This window comes from Pecten maximus, chromosome 8, assembly GCF_902652985.1.
Source record: "Pecten maximus chromosome 8, xPecMax1.1, whole genome shotgun sequence".
Taxonomy (NCBI): domain Eukaryota; kingdom Metazoa; phylum Mollusca; class Bivalvia; order Pectinida; family Pectinidae; genus Pecten; species Pecten maximus.
Genome location: NC_047022.1, coordinates 9,498,283 through 9,509,280, shown reverse-complemented (window position 1 = coordinate 9,509,280; position 10,998 = coordinate 9,498,283). Strand labels below are relative to the sequence as shown.

General features: G+C 32.5%; 1 pseudogene; it reads right to left on the bottom strand.

Annotated features, from left to right (window-relative positions):
• Nucleotides 1-352: 352 nt before the first annotated feature.
• On the bottom strand, nucleotides 353-10,470 carry LOC117332104 (annotated as a pseudogene).
• Nucleotides 10,471-10,998: the final 528 nt, after the last annotated feature.

Here is a 10,998-nt window from a genome sequence, read left to right as displayed (position 1 = left end):
CTATGAAGTAGTTTAGAATATGGCCATTTGTAAATACGATGAAAAAAATAGAATTTTGCATCAATATAAATTTCAGCAATATATTAACCTTTCGTGTATTGATATTTTAATTTTGAAGACACAAAATCACTTTCATGCAGAAATTCTTTCATAACTGTACAATGTATATGAATATGGAAAATTTGAAAATATTTGAGACACCCGTATGGTAGTATATACTACTTTACTTAGGTAGAAGAAACACGCTTTTCAAGGAATTCTGCAAGTTTTGGTATTGTCTCATCCAATACTTTTTGCAATTGGGCACTCTGGGTTGGTCATCAACAGTTTTGTGTGTAAAAGTTGATCAGAGTCAATCCTCACCATTTCTCTTGTAAATTGTCAAGAGATGCTGGAGTGTAAGGCCTGATCCAGCCACATTTTCTATTGTCGGCCTCTTTAGAACACCACTTGAAATGAGGACTTCAAGTGATTTGATGTTTTTAGACTTTTCCCGTGCAAACCGCAATCCCTTGTACACAGCTTTGAGGGGGAAGCTATTTGATAGCAGAATGCTCTCCTTTACCTCTTTCTTCTGAAGCAAATCATACAAAGCTTTGACATCCTCACATGCATCATGGGCCCCATAGCTATAGTTATCTCCTAACAGAGATTTGGCAAGGGTTTCCTGCTTGTAATTTGACATATTGGGAAAGGCCTTACGGAACACATTGAGTGACTCTACACATCCAAATGCACACGATAAAAGCTGATCTAACATATTTACACTTTTCGCTGCACTTACAAGTACAGGAAAGTCAAATTTTCTGCCATTATGTGCAATAAGTATAGGGTTTTCAAGTTTTTCCAGAAATTTACAAAAATGATTCAGACCATCCTGAATAGAAACAGCATCCTTCTTGTTTCCATTCACTATCAGCAAAATCAACAAAAAAATATAAATTTTAAGTTTGATCAAATTTGAAATGAATTATTGATCGAAACGTTCATTGTGTACATGTATGCTCTTATTTACTTACTAAGACCTGTAGTTTCCAAGTCAAATGTGATATATGTCACCTTTTGGCTCTAGTTTTTTGAAAAGGCCCTTTGGAACAGCTTCTGGTATTTGATCCGTATCAATATTTTCCTCTAACCCAATTCCTAAAATTGCAAATAAAAGAAAGTTATCATCAAATTAACTTTTCATAAAACATTGAAATTATCATCAAACTGATTAATGATACTACAATCATATTGACACTAACAATAACATGTCAAGAGTTAGTCAGAGTACCCCATATTTTGTTATAATGTACGTTATCTTTTAGACTAAAATAGAATAACCAACACAGGCTAAAATTGAATTCTGGTACATGAGGAATATAAAGAACTAATTTGACACAAAATATTTACCTGACTGATAGGTGTCCCCTCAAGAGATTCATAGGCACACTGCGTCACAGATCGTTCTTCCTTCAACTGGAGTCTCCTACGTTTATATGAAGGAAGCTTCCTTCGTTCATCCCACTGAAGTCTACGTTTCTGTCTCTTTGCAGCATACATCTCCGTATTTAAACCCGGGGATTACTAATTATTTCAAGATTTATATACACGTTTCCCCATGGTAAAAAGCAAACCCATAGAACTTTCTCTAAAATATCTCCTCATATCATGGCTTGCAGGTTTTGATAGTATAGGAAAGTAGGGTTATCCAGAATAAAACACAAACCTACAGGCTACAGTTAGTACATAGCAACTGCCCCATTTGGGTTTCGAACTCACAACCAAGAGAACTTATAATTAACAAAAAATATTTTTTTTATAAATTTTACAACATTACCTTGAATTGTAGACTGTCCGAGATCTACAAGCTTGGTTGAACATCAAATTGAACGACAAACTCTGAAAGAAATAAAACAACAAACTCTGAGAGAAATAAAACAACAAACTCTGAAAGAATAAAAGAAACAAAACAACAAACTCTGAAAGAAACAAAAACAAATTTGCTTTCAAAAACATTGAACAAGAGGCATTGACCGACAATTAAAAAATAAGATCCAACATTTAGAACATGAACTTTTGGACATAAAACTCATTGTTAATAATTTGACATTTCAAACTTGAAACATTTTTTTAACATGTACCTGATCTATGTAATTCCTGCCCTCATTGATGAAAGCTGAGGTGGCTTGCACACGAAAGTCCAGTGAGTTTGAAGCACCGTAATGGTGTGAATTAGGAGCCCTAAGTGTAAACTCTTTATTTGCGTGCTCACATTGCTGTGAAGATCCTAGATCAGAGTATTGAATTTATCAAGCAATAATGGGTTCAAACAGTATTTCCAGACGATGACGTAGGGCACTGTCCTTTAGTGCTGACTTGTACGGCAGACTTCTATGACGGTATGTCTCATTAAGTTTTCTAAGAAATCCACAGAAGACTGGCTTACACTTGGAATGATCACCAAACTGATGAGGAATTAGAGCTGTAAGGTTATCACACAGATCATCCGGTTTTCCTTGATTTTTAGCAAAACAGTATCTTAGGCACTTTTGTAAGTGAATGATGACATTTTTGCTAAGTTTTACACCTTTTTCATGATGTAGAGCATACAAGCTCTTGCCAATATTCGTTATCACATGATTCTTGTCCAGCCGTTTTTTTTCATATTGATTCCATGGTCACTTTTCAGCTTAGAGATCAAGGTATTGTCCCCATCACCTTCCAATACTTCCACTGGTGTCCCGGCTTTAGAGGCTCGCAAAAATAAAAAATTCAAAAACTCTTATCATCAATCTAATATGAAGGGAAACTCATGACTGATCCTCTATACCTATTACCTGATATATGACATACTTTTAACCATTGATTTTAAAAAGTGATAGGAACATAATTCTTCAAAATACAATACAGCGTTGTTAAATTATCCAAGTAATATGGAAACATCAACACAACTCAAACTCGTTCCAAATTAGGAAATCAGACAAATGAAACGATCATTCCGATTGGCCATTTTTACCAATTAAACAAATACATGAAATATAATAGGCATCATACGGATTAGTTTCCTCAGTAGTATTATATACTTGAAGGTAGATTTTTTCTCTTGCACTGGACAATCGAAAATAATATAAGAAGGCAATTTAATGTTAAAAAATATTTTTCTTTTATCTTTCATTTTAGATTAGTTTCGTGACTGATATCATAGAGAAATAAAGTACAATGGCCGAGGAACAGGAAGCGAGGTAAATGTCCGTTATATAAGTTTGTAATCAATTACGTTACCAACTTATGATATATTGCTTTTCATATGATAATAATGTAAGTAACTGATTCATGTCATTGCTTACTTACATTTGTTTTACGACTGGTTGGTCTAAATGTTTGGCACAAAAGTTATGAAACAATATAAAAAAAGTTTTAAGATAGCTATTTTTAGACAATTTTGGAAAGCGAAAACCTGAGCTTTACATTGGTGACTGGTGTTATAACATTTAATTGTATGCAATACGTCATATATTGCTAGTCTATGGAAACCTGACAGGTTTGGTAAACATATGCTTACCAGAATTGGCAAAGAATAATAACATTAACTATCGAATGAAAAATGAAATCGTGCAAATCACTTATGCCTCAGAGATTGGAACTACGATTGGTTACAGGTTGTTTAAACATGATGTTGGGGTTTAATTTTAACATTATTTTCCATTTTGATGATTTCAGCATTGACGTAGATGAGGAAACGGAGGACGTAGACGAGGAAACTGAAAAAGCAATGCAGGCCATGTAAATATTTATATAAAAATGAATTTGTAGACTGCAATTTGCATATGTTCTAGGTTGACTAAATAATATTTGTTTAATCATAACTTTGCTGACAACATTTTATGTTTGTGAGATACTACGCTAGTTACTATACTGTTAAATTGTGTAAATGACAGATTCATTTCCTACAAAAGATATATTTGTCAGATAGTGCAATACTGGTATAATTTCAATTTACTGAGTGAATAGTGACTAGGTTATATTTTTCTGGTAACTCCTTGCTCTGTTTTTCGTTGAAATTAGTATCAATAGAATGGTGTTTCTTAAATAGTGTAATGTTTAAAATTGGACGGAATGTGCTATCTTATCTTTTCATTTCCACCCGGATACGATAATGAAAACTCATAACAAATGGTAGGAATACATGATAAATGTATTATAAATTTCAGAGAGAAACAGTTCGAAGGCTGGAGAGAGAGGTAAACTTTTATACAAATATATACAATATCATTGATATCACCAGACAATCTTGCCTTGTATACAATACTATATATTACTTTAAAGTCACTGTTATTGTTATGGTGTGCTAAACAAGCTAATTCTCACAGTTTCAACGATTCATTCTTTATCGTTTGCACATATGGAAACATTGATGACCAACGACAATTGCTGGTGATGTTGTAACTCGAAATTATTAACAGAACGAATGCTAGGTAAATCAAACATAAAGTGTTACATTATTTTCAAATGTAAAGTACACACACTACCTAAGAATTAGTTTCAATAGAGATACGTTTTGATTAGTTCATTTGTACCTTTTGTAAATGGAGATCTTTGACACTCATTCTGTTATATGATTGATGGTCAAGTCTACGATCAGATCTAAGATCAAGCAGTTCCTTACATAATTTTAAAATGTTGTAAAGATAATATTTATATATATTTGTATTCTTATTCAAATTGAATAGTATATATTTGCGATATAGATCTAATTCACTCCTCCTGTTAAATGATCAGAACGATGATGCATAACTGGTATTCGGAATGTGCTATCTTATCTTTTCATTTCCACCCGGATACGATAATGAAAACTCATAAAAAATGATAGGAATACATGATAAATGTATTATAAATTTCAGAAGGAAAGAGTTTGAAGACTGGGGAGAGAGGTAAACTTTTATACAAATATATACAATATCATTGATATCACCAGACAATCTTGCCTTGTATACAATACTATATATTACTTTAAAGTCACTGTTATTGTTATGGTGTGCTAAACAAGCTAATTCTCACAGTTTCAACGATTCATTCTTTATCGTTTGCACATATGGAAACATTGATGACCAACGACAATTGCTGGTGATGACACGATATACTTCGTTAACAATTTGATACGGTATAACAATATGATAAAGATTTCATGCATGTTGTACATAAAAGACTTACTAGTGACACCAGTTTAATTAATGATTGAAAACTGCACAATTATCTTGTTTTGTTGTAACTCGAAATTATTAACAGAACGAATGCTAGGTAAATCAAACATAAAGTGTTACATTATTTTCAAATGTAAAGTACACACACTACCTAAGAATTAGTTTCAATAGAGATACGTTTTGATTAGTTCATTTGTACCTTTTGTAAATGGAGATCTTTGACACTCATTCTGTTATATGATTGATGGTCAAGTCTACGATCAGATCTAAGATCAAGCAGTTCCTTACATAATTTTAAAATGTTGTAAAGATAATATTTATATATATTTGTATTCTTATTCAAATTGAATAGTATATATTTGCGATATAGATCTAATTCACTCCTCCTGTTAAATGATCAGAACGATGATGCATAACTGGTATTCTTAAGAACTTGGGTACAATAAACATAAATGATATGGTAAGGACTCGCTATGTTTTCTTTAGTGAATTTACAGCTGTCTTTATAAGAACTCACATTGAAGGATGCAGTATCTCAATGTTTTTTCCCAGTTTTTACCATCATCTTTTTGTAAAAAGAATTGCGTAAACTTCTTTTAGCTTTTTCGAGTATCACGATATCTATCATATAATTAAGATATTGAAGACATAGTGTTTGAGAATGATCTAATGATACATACTATCAATTTAGCATATAGTTCAAACACAAGTTTCTGTTAATGCATCAAATACATCCGTACGTTGATTTGAAGTGCACTTACCATGTCTGCGATAAAGTTTGAAGTAAAGCACAAAATAATTATTTGATAAAACTTTTTTTCTTACAAAATGTGTTTTTAATGACGGGTATTTTGAAAAACAAAATAGCAAAGCCATCAGAAAGTGCAATTGTTTAAAAGAAGCAAATGCTTATTTTGTCAGCATGATCATATCTAAACATTTTTCTGTCAATGAGATGAGATGTTTTACGATAAACATACATGATGTAATGTAACAGTTAAGATAACCATTAAGATTCGACAAGTACATATCGTCGCATTATCTTGTTCTTTGTTCACGTCCTGGATGTATAATATTTCGATAGTGGGCCTGCAATTTAGAGTCGTCTTAGGAGTAAATATTTTGAGTTTTCACTGTCTTCATCACGTTGATTACGAATATTATATATATAAACATGTAATACCAATATTGCTTCCCGATGATACGGAAAGGGCTTCTTACAGAGACAATGGAATTTGACAAAAAAAAACAAAAAAAACAAAAAAAAAAAACCCCAGGTGTTATTTGTAGCAACATTAAAACAACCTATTAGGAAGGTTTGTGATGACCTACTTAGTGTTGCTTAGCGGTGTAGGACAGGTTTCACTCTAAACAAAATTATCAAAAAAAGCTAATGCCGTTAGATGTTCTTATATTTCAAGAGTATGCTGCTAGTTTGTTGGTAAAAATTGGACAATGAATACGAAACACAATTTTGAAATAAAGAAATAAGGCACATTTTTAACTAAGTTAAAATTTTGCGGAAGTAATATACCACTTTCTGATCATTTACACCAAAAGTGTTTCAGTATATTTTGCGGATTATGTTGAATGATGACGGTAAAAAATGGGACCCACTTAATTTGTCATCTATAATTTTAGAAAATGTATGATTGTGAGAATAAGTCATATAGATGCTCGCCGTTATGATTTAGAATCAACTATCTGGCAAATATTTCCAAAAATCTTTGTTAAAAGGTTCGTTAATAATACCATCTTATGGATTATCCAGTTAATTTCTTTATCTTTGTTTCTGTAATTTATTCCAAAGGCAATGTACATTAACAAATGTAGAGTATTGGTAATATGGACAGAACATTTAATTTCTTGCAACTCGGCTACACAATTTTCTGATATTTATGCAGGTTAGTTTATGATTGCCTGTGATAGCCAAGTAGACATGGTAATGCCTGCACAAACATGATCTATAGTTAAGTTATTTTTTTCAAAAGATAAAGTCTAATATATGTACACTAATATACCAACCAACGGACCTCTCACAGATCACACTAAACGTTTATATTCAAAATTGGGAAGCTCAAACAAATACATTTTTCAAAAGCAACTACAGCTCTAAATATGAGAAAATAATTTTCTTTCTGTTACAGAATTGCGCAGTTTGAAAACAACAACGAAAAGTTTGTATTGAAAGCTGTTGAACAGAAACCCTCATATTTCGAAAGTGCAACCATGTACCTAAACGAAAAAAAATGTGTTAAGGCGATGAAACAAGTGTAACGTTGCAGTTTAAATCAATATAAATAAATATATAAACGCAGGGCACCGTTTCACTACGTCATTCACTCATATTATCCTAATATTTTACACTGAATAGTAATGAAAATCACTATACTCATTCTATTTACGTTACTATGGCAGCTAACTATCATTTGTGACTGTTTTCCGTAGTTCCTGCGAAATATATTTCAAAAATTCTGACAAGCAATAGGAAACCGGAAACACCAATCGTTTACATGTAATTTCTTCTCAATATACTTCAAATGCATCTTTTAGTGACTTCGGGTATGCTCGGTGACCTTCACCGTCTGCAATACAAACGTGAGGTGGTTCAGCCTACTACAGACTTGATAATGTCACATTCCATTCTAAAACATTTCCTCATCTAATTAAGCATTAATGTAATTTTTTAGTTTCATATGGCTATGACATCAACGCTTATAATTAGTTTTTGAAATTGATTTTCAAAATAAAAACATGTTGTATGCAAAATTTAATTAAACTTATACAACAACGTCATTGGCCGGTTTGTAACGTCATACTTTCGCGCTATTTTCAGATATTTTTCCATTGTGGTATGAAAAAAATATCTAACAATTAGAAACCTGCATTCTGCGTTTAAGCAATAAAAATAATCATGTAACCGACATTGAATTAATTAGTTACAAGTATACAGAACACCATATGTAAAAAGACCCCAATAATATTTTACAAAATTAATTTTTGACAACTATTTGCTATAAATTCAAAAACACTTGTTTAAAAATAACACGTGTCAGTATGCCTTCAATCGATATAACTAATTCATACATCAAGACCTTAGTTTTATATTAGTCAGTTTTACTCTACGTAATTTCCTCTAAGTTAAATGTTTTACAAGGAATCATACAATGGGAATCAAACTCATTAAATGTTACCAACTACTCCTGTAAGTCTAATTCTAAGATTATGATTATCATTAGGTTTTAATATCTAATCAGATATTACCTAATTTAGTTATGAAAAGAACTCTACTTTTGGAACGAATAAACTACACAGATTTGGATGTTTCAGTAGTATATGTATTCATATGTTTATGATGTGGTTTATTTTTAGAGAAAGGGAAGAAATTATTCAAGAGTAAGTAAATACTTCGATTATTGTCATGGAAAGCTATGGTTATTGGCAACTGGATTAATTTGAATCAGCCAAAGAATTGTTTCACGTTTGAACATCAACTGTAAGAATGAAATTGAAAATGTATGCGATAACGCATTAAGGTATAATGTGAAAAGATTATTTAAGTAGAATAATTATAAGAAATCATAAGAAGGTTTTTCTGTGTGCATGTCAAAATGTGATGGACTATTATGGAATGGGGTTGTCCGTCCGCCTGTTCAATACCAATATTCCGTCTCTTTATTTTCAACCGTTGTTTTTAAAACTTGCTATGCATCATAATCATGTAGTTGAGCATTAATCATGTAATTGCCATATGAATTCGAAAATGATTGAAACTGTTACATTATGCGTTTTTTTCGTTTTCAAATTTTATCTGTTTTTTTTTATCGATCCGATTGAAATTTGGCAGCTTTACACCTATAAATCTAATCGCGCTACCCTGATTCATTGTTTCTGAAAAGAGACACTATTGGTTGATGTCAGTATTGAAATATTGCCCGTTAATTGTTAAACCGATCAATATGAAACTTCAAAGGATTTATTACAATGGCGTATATACTGGACCTTTTCTTTGTTGCATGTTCATACCTTGAGCATTGTGATTAATGATAAGTGTCACTTTTGCCAAGATGGCGAATACATTACTAACTACACTTTACTCGTGGTTTTGAGATTTGACACGTCGATATCAATTATGTTCAAGTCTTGAATCGTCGTTTAATCCATCTGTCCGTCCGTCCACCCGTTCTTAGCTAATATTTGTCATTATCACCTATTGACAATGATATGGGGGTTACATAGGTCCCTTATAGTATCCTGCGAATCTGATTTGTAAAACAAAATTGGCGACAGCAGTAACCAATAGGCAAAGGATTATAATTTTGGTCGGTAGTATCACGGAATGACTTGCCTCAAAATGTATTCAAATTTGAATGGAAAGAATCTGAACAGGTGAGCAACACAGATTTGCGAGGCCTGTTGTTAAAAATCTTATGTATTCGATATATGTGTACGGCCCGATGATAATTTTAAGAGTCATTGTTGATAAATTGAAATATGGTCTTGTATCCGATGCTATTACAAAGCAATAACTAAGTAAAAGTACAAGTGAATCGGGATATTTTTTTCTGACCCCCTTATGCTGTTTAACATGTTTTGTATGTAACAGACTTGAAAAGGACTTGCCGAGGTAAGTTTAAGTGATGATGTTAACAGCATTTTGTGTCTGTATTAACACGTGATTATGTTTACTACCAAATGTAATGCCAAACCAACTATATGCTACATAGCCTTTAATCGTCGTGCTAAACTAAGCAGCGAAATTCTCAAAGCTATCAGATCACTTTTAATGAAACTAACACAAAAAAGCACTGCTTTTACACTTTAACTAATTCATTCTTTGTTGAAATATGAATGGTTTGGTATGTCTGAATTTTTTGTTGTTTTCAATAAGATATATTCAGGTATATTTTGTTCAGGTTCGATGAAAATTAATCCATCCTTCATTTAAATTGATTTTATAACATGTTTTCCCATAATACCAGCCCCCTGTACTAACAAAAGCAAGCACATGGTATTTCCTAGGCAGGACAGGAGCTCGTTTTGGAAGATCTGGATCATCTTGCAGTCGCCGTGCCAAGTTGTGTATTTGAAGAAGACTTTTCATCATATCATCTAAATTTCTATAATTGCCTCTTTATCTGTTGTCCTATGCTAAATGTCATCTCGACTTTCTGATTGATTTGTCAAGTTTACCTTTGTTGATCGTCACGAATGACTTTTTAAAACGTTTTATGGAAGACTCCTTCTGGCACGGTGGAGATTCGCTGGAGCTTGTGATCTGCATTTTGTTGTATATAAATAAGTGTCATCAAGTATAACAGTGAGATTCTTGCATATGTTTGGACTTCGATATTAAGGTTCCGTTTCAATGAGTTGTTGTTTGTCCACTTAGCAAGGATGGTGAGTTTTGCTCGAATGTTTTCTCATAAAAGGAGCATTTTGAATGGAGACTCCATCAAATAGGTCTTCGCCTGACAGTAAGGAAATTGTGATACATCAAGGGAATGCAGATAAAAGTAACATGATTGCTTTGATGGTCAGGTCGCTGCCTTAGTTTCATATTTCTCTTAAAGTGATTCACAAACAAATGATTTTCCTGTCAATCAGTGAAACTGTTGCCATCTGCCTACAAGTTCTGAACAACACTTTTCACCGAAAACTTCTAATGTAATTTCGACCACGTGGGTATTTTCGACCACTTTTGTTAAGTATCTCATACTGTAATAAATATACATATGAAATTGTACTAGTTTGGCGAATAGTACTCGTTTTCACTTCTGTTTGTCGTAAGCAGTTTCCATGGCAACTACTG